Raw genomic sequence first — 13231 nt, forward strand, 5'->3', positions numbered from 1 at the left:
AGACAGATTTCTCTCAGGCCTTGGGTTGACTTAAAGATTCCCCAGGAGATCTGGCCTGAAGATCAGTTCCAAAAGCCAAAAAAAGCTGAGGAGAGCCAGATTAAAGTATCAGCCCAGAATTTATGCTCTAGACTTAAGGTTTAATAATGCAACAGAAGATCAATATTTAATAAAGCAAATGATGGAGAAAAACACTGACCAGGAGATGAGGCTGCTGCACTGTTTTCAAATGTCTCGGTCCCAGAGGAGGTTGGTTTGGTAGAATGCACTGGAGACGAGGTTGACAAGAGAGGCCGGCATGCAGACAATCGCAGGTCCCACTGATTCCTATGCTGTTATCTCTGGGCGAGCTGGCCATTTTTATTGAAGGACTAACAGAGAATGACGATGAGAGTGCTATAAGATACCCAACAGAGTAGGGACAGACGGACCAAGCCAGTCTTCAATCAGCAGCCCAGGACTGTCCAGACCCAGGCAAGAGGGCCTCCTAAATTCACAGTCTATTTGGAGAAAGGGGAGGGTGAGGATGGGCCTAGATTTGTACCTCTTGAGATGGACTCCAGAGAGGGAACAAAAGATGAGTCGTTCCAGCCAAACTCATCGTAAAATCAGCAGTAGGGTGGAATGTGCTTACTCAGCACAAGCAATGTTGTCACCAGTGGCTTGCATTTAGTAGGGATACAGATTGCCACTGAGCGATTCATGTATCTGGAGAAGACTGGGCCAAGGAATGCAAAGTTTCTTGGGTGCTCTCTGATTACAATGTGGATTGTGAGGTGTTTCTGAGCTGCAGGAAAACTTAACTGAATTAGGTCTCTAGGCTGCCTCCTTTGTAGAAAATTAAATATTTCTGGTTAGTCTTTTTTCACTGGAAATTATCCTTCCCTTTGGGGGCAAAACACGCTTCATCCTGTTTATTTCTCATTGACCTAGACGTCTGAGTCAGAGTTCATTTCATATTCTTATTTGGCTAGAAGGAAATACAGTTAGATAGCCAACAACCTTTGGTGAGGAGAGAAGGCTATACACATCCGCCCTGAACAAGCTCACTGTGTTTCCTGTTACTGAAACTATGCATGGCCACCATGTGTAATGCAATAAATTCTTTGAGTTACTGTGTCTTCCATTCATCTAGGGCTCGCAGTGTAGCTGGGAAGAAGTACAGACAACTAAAGCCAATATGTTGTTCATAACTTAAGAAGACTCAGGCAAGGTATGTGCCGGCCACTCTGCCTGAATAGGAATGAACTCATTTGTAATGGACAGACTGGCTACCCCCAGTTGTTCTCTAAAAACACAGAGTGGAGACAGCACAGTGTATTGCTCTTCGTTAATTAGGAAACTTCTTCAGAAATCCTGAACGCAACTGTAAATTAGGAGGAAAATATTTGCTTCAGACGAAAACAAGTCAAGATGAAAGGAGAAGATGTGAGGAACCCAAAGCCCAAACAGTAAGGAATGAGGTCGCTCTTGCTTATCCTTGTACACGCCAGCCATAGAGTTGGGATGTACTGGGTTGGCCAAAATGTTCGTTTGGGTTTTTTCATGAATTTTTTCTGAATGAATGAATGAGTAAAATTTGTTGAAAATAATTTGTTGAAAAAGGAGCCTGCTGTGTGGGGAGTTGAGAGAGAGAAGGTCAAATCCAATAGCATGATTTGGGAGATGTCCAGGAAGAAACCACAGCTCAGCCATTGGTTTATCCTGTGAATTTCTCATCACATCACAGACATTTTATAAATAGAAGACAATGGCCCGCTCATATCTCTCGCAAGTAAAGAGCTATGAGACTGAGGCAGCAGGCAGGTTTCAGAAAGTAGCCTTAATGCGAAAAATGACGGCCAAGGACACAGAAACTCTCACCCTATTCCTCTTGTTTGGGCTTCGCTTCCTTTCAAGACTGACAGATTTTGTGTCTGCATATGTCTCTAAACGTAAGTTTAGAGTTCTGAAATTCTGGGTTCCAAATAAGTGTCGTGATCAATTCCTATCCAGTCCTAGACTACCCTAGAAGAGATTTCTGCTGCAGTCTAATAACTAATGCAGTCTTATTTAGCAAGAGTGGACAAAGAGGGTTGAATCATTGCAAAACTGACATTATAGGTCTAGCAAACGGGTCTTGGAACTTCAGTGATTCAAAAAAGATGAAAAAAAAACCTAGGTCATGTTTTCCAGAATACATTACAGGCAACTCTGGGGAGAGTAAGGAGAAAAGCTACAGGACTGGGTCTAGACTCCAACAAGCAGGATACAGCAGCAAAAGACAGGGAGAACTTGGGCCATAAAGGGCTTTAGGTGAAAGCTTTCAACACTGAAAGTAATCGATATATCTACTAAATAGCTCAGGGGCTGCTATCAGAGCAGCTGTAATAATAATTTTATTTATAAAATTCTCGCTTCTTCAGAGATGCCCAGGGCACTGTACAATAGCACTAAATAAATTAAATTAAAGCATGAATGAAATATCATGAAAATGCAATGAAATCAACATTGCTGAGGAAACAGGGAAACCCCAAAAAAATAAAAGAAAAAGGACTCTTCTCTGCAAGAAGGAGCACTTAGCAAGAGGATGATTTTGAGAAAGTACAGCAAGAGCTCAGCCTCCCGAGGAGGGGGTAAACCACCTACGGGCATCCTTTCAACAACAGATAAGGGTTCAAATCCCATCTTCCATGTGAAAGCTTTATGATCTCTAGCAAGATTGTAAGCCCTTTTAGCCTTGGTTTCCTCATCTATAAGGTGCAGATATCGTACTCTCACCTACTGCCTATGACTATCGTGGGATTTAAGTGAGATTTTGTTAAGTGCTAAGCCTGGTACCCGTGATCTAGTAAGAACCTAATAAATGTTTCTATTATTATTACTGTGACCATTGGACAGAGGATGTATAGTAGAGGACAGAGGTTGTATATAAGGCAATCGGTTAGGTAAAATGAGATAAGATCCTGAACCAAGGCAGTGACAGTAAAGATGGGGAGATATGAACAAGGGGTATCTACAGGATCAGGTGATTGACTGAATTAGGGGTGCTATAGGCAGGAAAGAATCAAGGACAACCTCTAGTTCTCTGTCCTTGGCAATGGGGATATAGTGTTTCCATTCTTCAAGGTTGCTAATACACAAGGGAGAGAATTTGGGGTGGTGAGGACAGTGGGGTGAGATGATTTGTTCAATGTTGAACACATCACAGAACTTCCCAGAGGTGAATCCAATAGGCTCTTGAAGATACAGTTTTGCTGGCACTGAATACAAAGATGTGACTGGTTGTCATTAGTGAAAGCCCAGTAGTTGAAGTCATGGGCTCGGGCAGGTCATCGGATATGATGTAGCCCAGGTGAAAAGAATGGAAGAGTAAAGTTGTGGACACCAACAGGTGAGAAAAAGCTGAGAGTAAAACAGCCATATAGGAAGGGACCAATGGGGGAAGGGGAGACTTGGGAGGAATAGCATTTCATCAGCTAAGGGACAAGAGGAAACACCATTCTACCATGACTTCTCTGTTAAACAGAATTGAGAAAAAATAATGAAAAAAGTCATGCCTCCTGAGAGTAACAATTCCATAGAGAACAGGCCTAGTTAGTCTGTAAGGTAAGTGCTAATGCTATTCCCCAGCATCAGCATTGCAAATGCCTTTACTTCTACTCTGGTGATGACATTGAGAAGAACCAGGGGAGACAGAACAGCAGCCCCATTTGTGGTAACATGCTAGGGGAAACATGGCGACACTAGATCTGAATGCTAGGCCCACCTCAGCCAACAGGTGGCCAGACATGCCATCGGTAAGCACTCAGCAAGGGCCTGCAGGTGATGTCAACTTGCTCAACTTCTTCTTCTGATTTTTTATTGAAGTCCAGTTGATTTACAATATTGTGTTCGTTTCGGAGGTACAGCAAAGTGATTCAGTTATACATATATATATATATTTTTCAGATTACTTTCCATTATATGTGATTACAAGATATTGAATATAGTTCCCTGTGCTATACAGTAAATCCTTGTTGTTTATCTATCTATATATAGTAGTCTGTATCTGTTAATCCCATACTCCTAATTTATCCCTCCCCACCTTCCCCTTTTGGTAACCACAAGTTTGTTTCCTATGTCTGTGAGTCTGTTTCTATTTTGTATACAGATTTGTTTTTATTATTTTTTAGATTCCACATATAAGTGATATCATATGATATTTGTCTTTCTCTGTCTGACTTACTTCACTCAGTATGATAATCTCTAGGTCCGTCCATGTTGCTGCAAATGACAATATTTCATGCTTTTTTATAGCTGAGTAATATTCCATTGTATGTATACACCACACTTTCTTTATCCATTCGTCTGTTGATGGACACTTAGGTTGCTTCCATGTCTTGGCTATTGTAAATAGTGCTGCTATGAACATTGGGGTGCATGTATCTTTTCAGATTAAAGTTTTCATCTCTTCTGGATATATGCCCAGGAGTGGGATTGCTGGATCATATGGTAACTCTATTTTTAGGTTTTTAAGGAACCTCCATACTGTCCTCCACAATGGTTGCACCAATTTAACTTCCTACCAACAGTGTAAGAGGGTTCCTTTTTCTCTACACCCTCTCCAGCATTTATTATTTGTAGATATTTTGGCGATGGCCATTCTGACTGGTGTGAAGTGATACCTAAGTATAGTTTGATTTGCATTTCTCTAATAATTAGTGATGTTGAGCATCTTTTCACATGCCTGTTGGCCATCTGTATGTCTTCTTTGGGAAAATGTCTATTTAGGTCTTCTGTCCATTTTTGACTGGGTGCAAGGTACAGTTTAAGAACACATGCCATCCTCAGTGATTTTATAGCCTAATAAACGTGTTTTACTTACGCACTATTTTTTTCTAATTTAAAGTTAAGAGGAATTTGAGAATGGCTAGCAAGATGGATGTTTAATGAAGGGTACTTTCCATACGATGACATAATTACCATATGCTGGGCAGGATTATGAAACCTTTAGGTGGTATCATGTCACATTATCACCTCACAACAACTCGCTATGACAGGCCTTATTACTATGCTCGTTTTGCAGAAGAGACAAACCCAAAGCACAGACAACTGAAGCCCCAGGTCACAGCTACTATCCTAACCCAATCATGTGTCAGGGCAAATGCTTACCCATCATGTCTACTGTGTTCTCTCCCACACATAAGAAGGGATTTGTCTTTCATCAGGGGCAAGGGAAAGCCTGGATGAGAGACAGCTGTACTCGGATTGGTCCTCCTAACTTCCTGTAACCTGTGTGACCTTGGACAAGCCAGTTAACCTCTTAAGTTTCATGTTTTCCCATCTGTAATATCAGGACGGTGGTTCTCAACATGGGTGAAATATACAAGCACCCAGGGTGTTTTAAAAAATAAGGATGCCATGACTTTATCCCCAGTAAACTGAATCAGATCTCTGGGAGCGGGGAGAGGCCTGCAACACTGCTGCTGCTTTAGCGATACCCACAAGGAACAGTGATATGCGACAGAGTTGAGAACCACTGGCTGCGTGGCCTTCAAGGTGCCTCTAGCTCTGAAACGGTCTGAGCCTGTGGCCCATGCTCATGGGGCCCATTCCCACCTGGGAATCAGACTCCTCTGAGTCAGATTAACCTGAGTCTTTGCTCATGAGAGGGAGCACGGTGCCTGAGGCTGGGCTGTGTAGTCAGAATGCCTGAGCTCAGATTCTGGCTCTGCTGCCTCCCGAAGTGGAACGCTACCCAGGCTAGCAAGCACCTGTTTCTCATCCCTAAAGTAAGGGTAAAACAGCCTCTGTTGCACTGGGTTGTTCTGAGCATTAAACAAGATAATACACGTAAAGTGCTTCACCCACTTCCTGGCTGCCATGTAAATATCACGATCACCGCTTGATGAAAGCCTGGGCGCCCTGTTCTCCTCCAGTTGCCGCTAACAGTGAGATTAGATGAGAAGCTATGTTTACAACCTCCCAACATCAGCACATCTATGGACACACTGTACCCCAGTAAAGCACCCCAGCCTGGAGCCTCTGAGAAGACCCCTCCGCCCCAGAGGGGTCCAGGGAAGACCTTGGAACTCAGCTTAGATGTTTGCACTGTGGCCACTGCCCCACTCCAGGAAACCCCTCTTCCCTGCTGCTCCTGCCTGTGGCCAGGCCAGGCCTGGTAACAGGCAGTGCCTCTCTGCAGAGAAGGGGCCGGGCGGCCGGTGGAGCAGCCACGATGTTTCTGACAATTGGTACTTTCACTTGTCATTCTCTTGAGTGGATCAGTGGAGAGTCAGGTGGAGTAAAAGCATCAGCCTTTCAGAATGGTCCCTCTTCCAAAGTCATTCTGGGAGTTCCCAGCCCCAGGGTTGAGCCCTCCTTCCCTCCGTGGTCCTTCACATCCGCTGTGGCTAATAAACAGGACAAACCCCATACACCACGATCAGCTGCGAGTTCCTTCTTCCCCATACACAGATGTGACCCCCTCTCCAACACACACAACTGCATCAGGGACAAAGGACACAGACACACCATGTTGGAAGCTCAACAAAGAAACTTTAAATGCACCATCTTCCCTCCCTGGGCTGCGCAGGGAGAGAATTTCAAGTGAGACTGAATGCGGACTCCCCAGTGGAAGTGATACAGTGTGAGTGACAGGCAGCTCAATTTCAAGATGTGCTTATGAAGCAAAATGAAATACATAAATAAAAGGTGCACTTGATAATCTTATTCTCTGCACAAAAGCCATGTGAGCTCTTGGTGTTGGAGGGAAATCCACGGATGCCACTTATAGGAGAGAATGTCCTAGTGGACGGGTCAGAGGACAGAGGCGGCCTGTCCGAGGAGCCATGTGGGGGGCTCGGCTGGTGGGTACGGGGCTGTGGATTGGAACGAAAAGACCACGGGTACCACTGAGGGCTGCCAGAGGAGAAGGGGCCAGGAAGGAGGAGAGAGAGAAGAGTGACAGAAAGAAAACCTAGGGGAGCAAGGAGATTCAGACAAACATGAGCACAAAGGGGGCACAGGACGGAAACCAGAAGGTCAACGTGAAGATGGTGGGGCCACATGTGTGAGGGGATGGGTCAGACAACAGAGTGATGAGGAGAGCACACCTGAACAAGATTAGAAAGAGATGAAAAAAGATGAAATGCTGCAAGAGGCAGAAGACGACAAAAAGTACAGGCAGCAAGGAAACAGAAGTTGCTGGTAAGATCAAACGAAAAACAGCCTCAGAGAGACAGATGGGAGATGGCAAGATGATCCCAGGGAGGACAGATTGTACATCTCACCTCTACACCAACCCCACTGATCTTCCACACGGGAACTCACTGCAGCCAAGTCGGAGCATCAGTCAACAGTTTACACCCACTCAAGGCTAGGATACAGGCTATGCACTGGGTTTGACATGGCCTCTTCTTCCCGGCAGCTCTGGGAGGCCAGGGGAAGGAATGGGGGAAGGCTGATGACCCAGGCAAGGCCTCCTTGCCTTCACTTGGCTCCCAGGAACCCTCTCGGCAAAGCAGAAACCCTGTGAGAAATCTTCCTGAATAGCGTCCTTTCTCCTCTAATTTGGGCTTTTTTTTGCCCTTGAGAAAAATTCCAAACTCTGTAGCCAGCTTCCGGGACCTCGTGGGACCTGGCTGGAGCTCATCTCTCCGGTCTCACCTGCCACCCTCTCTCCCCTCCTCTCAGAGCCTGCCTGAAGGATGCTTATGGGTTTCCTGAATTGGCCACGTTGCCGTCCATCTCCTGGCCTTTGCATACGCTGTCACCTGTCTGGGACCACCCACCTGCCCCGCTTCACCTGGCTAACCCTATTCAGAGCTTCACTAAGGTGAAGCTTGCCTTTGGGGGTCCCCTGGGGTTCTTAGAGGTAAGGGTCTCTCCGGGGCACTGCCACAGCCCCTGGTCCTTGCCCCGACCCTCTCCCTATACTACAATGAACTCTTCACTTCTCTTGTCACCCGCTACCAATATTCTAGCAATATTCCTGTCTTTGGGGGAATGCATGGCTCATAGGAGGAACCCAGTGAATATCTGAATAGTGAATGCTTGAAGGAAGGACAAGTTTATGTTATAAATGCTTCTTTCTTTACCCGGGGCCTGGGCCAAAGGTGAGGCAGGAGATACTGTGTGTTGGCGGGGGGCAGGGACGGTAACAACCCTGTCTCAGCTCACCTTCTGTGGTGCTGCCAGTGGGGTGCCTGCTCTTCTGAGTGCTATGGGCCACCCTGGCCTACATTTCCAGTGTCATCAGCTACCACCTGTAGGGCTAAACTTCCTCTCAATCTATGCAGGATTTTTACTGTGAAAAATGCACTTGTCATCTCTATTAGCCTGCGTTGTCCAAAGAAACAGAACTAATAGGGGAGAGAGACGGATAGACAGAAATACCATTTTATATTGAATAGTAATTGTCTCACACAATTATGGAGGCCAGACCTGTGATCTGCTGTCTACAACCTGGAGAAACAGAAAAGCCATTGGTGTAATTCTGTCCTAGTCTGAAGGTAAGAGAACTGGAAGATCCAGTGTTTAAGGTCAGAGAAGACGGACGTCCCAGTTCAAGCACAGAGAGCAAATTTGCCCTTCCTCTGCCTTTTGGTTCTATTCAGGCCTCCAACAGATTGGCCGCTGCCCGCCTGCGTTGGTGAAGGAGATCTTCTGTACTCAGTCTATTGATTCTCATGTCAATGTCTTCTGGAAACACCCTCACAGACACACCCAGAAATCATGTTTTCCCAGCTTCCTGGGCATCCCTTACTCCAGACAAGGTGACACATAAAATTAACCATCACAAGTCCACCCCTTGTTAACTTGGTACCAATACACATCTCCTTAAAACATACTTAATCTCCAAATAAAGACAATAATAAGGTCCTAATTCCACCTAGTCTGATACAACTAACCTGCCCTAATCCCTTCCCCAGAAGAGGAGGTAGAGTCCTTGAGTGATGTTTACTCTTTTCCTGACATCCTGTAACTTAAATACTGTGACACAAAATTAACAACACAAATACTGATATAAAGTCCATTCATGTTACATTATATGATAAGGGAATGAGAGAAGAGAGAAAACAAAAATAGTCGCTTAATATACGTATGCAGACAAACACATATTCATAATAAAATAGAGGGAACTATTTGAAATACTCATGACAATTAGAGCCCTCATTTCTGTAGCTGGTCACAAGCTTGTGGCTGGCATTTACAGCTACATTCTTCCACTAACTACCCGGCATTCTCTTTGCCTTTAGCAAGCACCTCAGCTAGTCGTGGTTCTTTCCCTGGTGGTGTGACCCGAACCTTCATTCCTGAAGGGCCTGGGCCATTCGTCCTCCCGCCTGGATGGGGCTGTTATAGTTTCCATGGGCCTCGGTCATGGGCGTGGTGAAGCCCTAAGGAATCCCCTGCATTCTAGGCAACCTCTTCTTACCCCCGTTGTGAGCAAGAGTCCAGTTTCCCCTTGGGAGTCAGGATCAACCATCCAGCCAACATCATCACTCCCCCCTTTGCCTGTTAATTTAGAGGTCAGAGGAGCCCAAAGCGGCCAGGCGGGCCTCTTAACTTCCAGTTCCACGGAATCATTGCTGTCTCCTTATGGAAGCTTCCCTCCCCCTGGAACTAAGGTCTCTAGACCAGCAGAGTAGAAGGTCAGGGGAACAGGAAGCAAAACTTCTACTAGTGGGTCCCTAGGAGTACCCCCTTCCCTTTCCACCCTCGATCCCTGGTCCTGTGAGCCCTGGCTCTGGAAAAACAGCCCCTGGAGCTGCAGCAGAGGTCTGGACATGCATTCACTGCCCGCCCACAGGGAGGAGAGGGGCTGTAGACGGGTCAGCGTATGACCACAGCAATGAGGGCGGAACCTAGTAACTCTTCAGAAGCTATTCTAAAACCAAGTAGGGGACACGGGAAAGTCTGTGCTGATCCACTTAGCTGGGCGGCTCTTCTTTAGGTCTCTGTTTCCTATTTTTCATTTGAACAACAAACAGCAACAAGCTCAGGGAGAGGAGAGCCACGCTGTAATCAGAAACATGGCACAAGCCCGCTCACCGGACGGACGCCTCTCCTGCTAACAAGCACAGCCATAAGCTAGCATTTTACATAAATATGCTCTCAATTGCACTTTCAGTTGCCTCTTGCCCTTAGCTCCTCTCGGCCCAGATCTGTGATTCCCGAACCCACCTGCATAAGGTCCCTACTCATACCTCCCCCTGGGTGATTCCATCGGTCTGGGAGGCCATCAACATCCTTTTTCTTCTTCTCCTCATTTTTTTTTTTTTTAATTTTAGAAAGTGCCTCAGGAGATTCAGAGGCAGACAGCAGACATGGATGGTCTCATGCACAGTTTTGGTGTCTCACGTTTGGGGATTATCTGAACCTACTACTCTTCCTATTTCCAAACATCTCCTGTGTGAGAGGCCTTCCTGCTGCTTGATTCCACCTTATCCTGTCTTATTTCAACCATTACCGTTTTCTCATGGCCTGTTGTAAATCTCACCTCCACTGGGTGGTCTGGTTTTATTTCAATAATCCGAAACCCATACTCTCAGATTTCCCAACCGAAACAAAGCCTGGCACACTCTTTTCCCCTTATTTGTAAACATATAAACCTGAAACTTTTACAAAGATGTAAACATTAACCTCATTTTACTTCCAACCTTAACAAATCCCACATGGAGGAGAACACATGTTTCTTGGGAAAAGGACCATCTGGGAAACCTGGGCCCAACCCACTCTTACTTGTGTGCACAAACTTCTGTCCTCAGTCACATGCCCTAAAGCTCTACACGTGTAGCTGCTCAACAAGAGAGGGGGTCTCTCCAGACCAGGAACGAAGGATACCATGATAGAGACCACATTCTCTCTCAGCATCCCTGCCTCAAAAACCACCCCTCCAGTGCATCCTCCATTCTGATGCCAAAGGTCCTTCTAAAACAGAAGTCCTGTCGTTTTCTTGCCTAAAACCTTCCTATAATTCACCATCCCTTCCAAGATGAGATCTGGACTTGGTGGGCTGGCAGAGAGCTGGTCCTCTCCCTCCTCCGGGCCTTGGCATCCCTCACAGCCTGTGCTTTCCATCCAGCCGCTGGACGGAGTGACCCGTTCGGAGGTCTCTCAAGCCCTTCCCTCCGAGTGTGGTTCCTTCAGTCTGGGGCACTAGCCCTCGCCTTTAACTTGATAAGAAAATCCACCCTGTAAAGTCAGCTTAATGTCACCTGGTCTGAGAATAGGGTGACCACAGCACTTTGATAGAAATAACAGAAAAGTTCACACGCTCCCACACGCAAGCAAGGGAACAGAATAAACCCTGGAATTGGGGGCGGGGGAGGGACCCTAGTTTTCATTCATTTATTTATTCAATAGACATTGACTGAGTGCCTACCACATGCCAGACCCTCTTCTAGGCACTTGGAGGTAACAGTGAACAAAGCCGCCGAGTCCCTGCCTTCCCCCACCGGAGCACGTGTCCTCGTGGAGGGAAACAGACCACGACTCTAAACATGTGAATATATGTTAGGCCAACAGGTGAGCTTTGCTAGGGAGAACAGCGAAGAAGAAAGGTGCTAGAGAGTGAGCAGGTGGGTGGGATGTCTGCCTTACACGGGTGGTCAGAGAGGCCTCCCCCTAAGGTGACCTTGGGGCAGAGACCTGCAGATGGGGGGCTGCTCCCAGGGACACCCGGCACGGGCTCCAGCAGGGGAGGGGGCACCACCCTGAGGGGGGAGCCCCTCTGTCGTGTTCCAAGAACAAGCAGAAGAAGAGGTGGGGTAAGAAGAGGGAGGAGAGACGCCGGGCGGTATAGGACCTGTCAGGCCACAGTAAGGACTTCGGGCTCTACTGCGAGGGAGCTGGCGAAGGACTGGGAGGACTGCTCGGAGAGATGAGGACACCTGTAAAGGGCCAGTCCTGCTAAGTGTGAAGCGCAGAGGCTGGGGACTGAGAGTGGAGAGCGGAGAGGTGACGGGGGCTTGGGACAGGGCAGTAGAGCTGGGTGTGGGAGAAGTGATGGGATTCTGGGTAAACTTCAAATTTCAGCAACTCTAACAGGAAGTGCTCAAGCCTGAAGAGGAGTAGGGGAGAAGGAAAAGAGTCAAGATCGACGCTGAGGTTTGCAACAGGAGCTACTAGAAGAATGAGTTGCCATTGACCGGATGGGAAGCCCACAGAAGGGAGAAGTCTGGGGTCAGGGTGGGGGGCCATCGGCAAAGACAGCTAGAATTCAAGAGGTTGACCTCGTACCTTTTGAGTTTGAGGCACCGGTGAGACAAATGGTAGTGATCAAGTCCAAGGAGTAGGCCCCCCCCAGCTAACAAGAGAACACTTAGCAACTTTATCTTCAATTCTAATCCCAGATCCCCAGACCACATCTCAGGGCCCAGTGCTGGGCCACATCACCAGCCTCCTTCCACTGGAATCACATGGGGCTCCCCCAACCCCCGGAACCTGGTGGCAGTTATTTTCAACATCAAAAAGTAGAGTCTCTGTTTAGGCATTCGGATTATTCCGTCACCGCCTGTAGGTACCCCAAGGATAAGGAGCTGATGTTGTACAAACATCTACATTACAAGGGTGGCTGTCCAAAGAGATTCCTTTAAAGAAGAAATGAACAGCCTGCCCGCAAGATGACTCTTTCTTCGGCTCTCACATTGGCCAAACCTGAACTTCTGGCAGATTTGGAATACCAACCTTTTCTGACTTTCAGCCACCAGGGATTCACAGGGTTGAAGGCCAGTGTATTAGTTTCCTGCGGCTGCTGTAACAAGGTACCATAAACTCGGCAGTTTAAAACAATAGAAATGTGTTCCCCCACAGTTCTGGAGACCAGGAAGTCCAAAATCAGTTTCATTGCGTTGAAACCAAGGTACCTGCAGGGCCGCACCGCCTCTGGATGCTCTAGGGGAGAATCTGTTCCTTGTCTCTTCCAGCGTCTGGCGGCTGGCTGCTCCCTGGCTGATGGCCACATCACTCCAGTTGCCAAGGAGAGCAGCTCTGAGTCTCTCTCTGCTCCATCTTCACGTGGCTTTCTCCTCTGTGTGTCTGTATCAAATCTCCAGCCTCCCTCTTATGAGGATACATGTGATTACTTTTAGTGCCCACCTGGTTAATCTCTCCATGTCAGATCTTAACTTAATCACATCTGCAAAGACGTCATCATGTAAGGGAACACTCACAGTTCCAAAAATTAGGACCTGATATTTTGGGTGGTCATTATTTAGCCTAGCACAGCCAGTCTCAACACACAATAAATCCATTAGCTTAATGA

The 13231-nt window shown here is 46.8% G+C and overlaps 1 protein-coding gene across 6 annotated transcripts in view; it reads right to left on the reverse strand.

Annotated features, from left to right (window-relative positions):
* The window catches only part of NTM (neurotrimin), a 954879-nt gene that overhangs the window by 155351 nt on the left and 786297 nt on the right, over window positions 1-13231 (reverse strand). The window lies entirely within an intron of this gene.

This window comes from Physeter macrocephalus, chromosome 16 (assembly GCF_002837175.3).
Source record: "Physeter macrocephalus isolate SW-GA chromosome 16, ASM283717v5, whole genome shotgun sequence".
NCBI lineage: Eukaryota > Metazoa > Chordata > Mammalia > Artiodactyla > Physeteridae > Physeter > Physeter macrocephalus.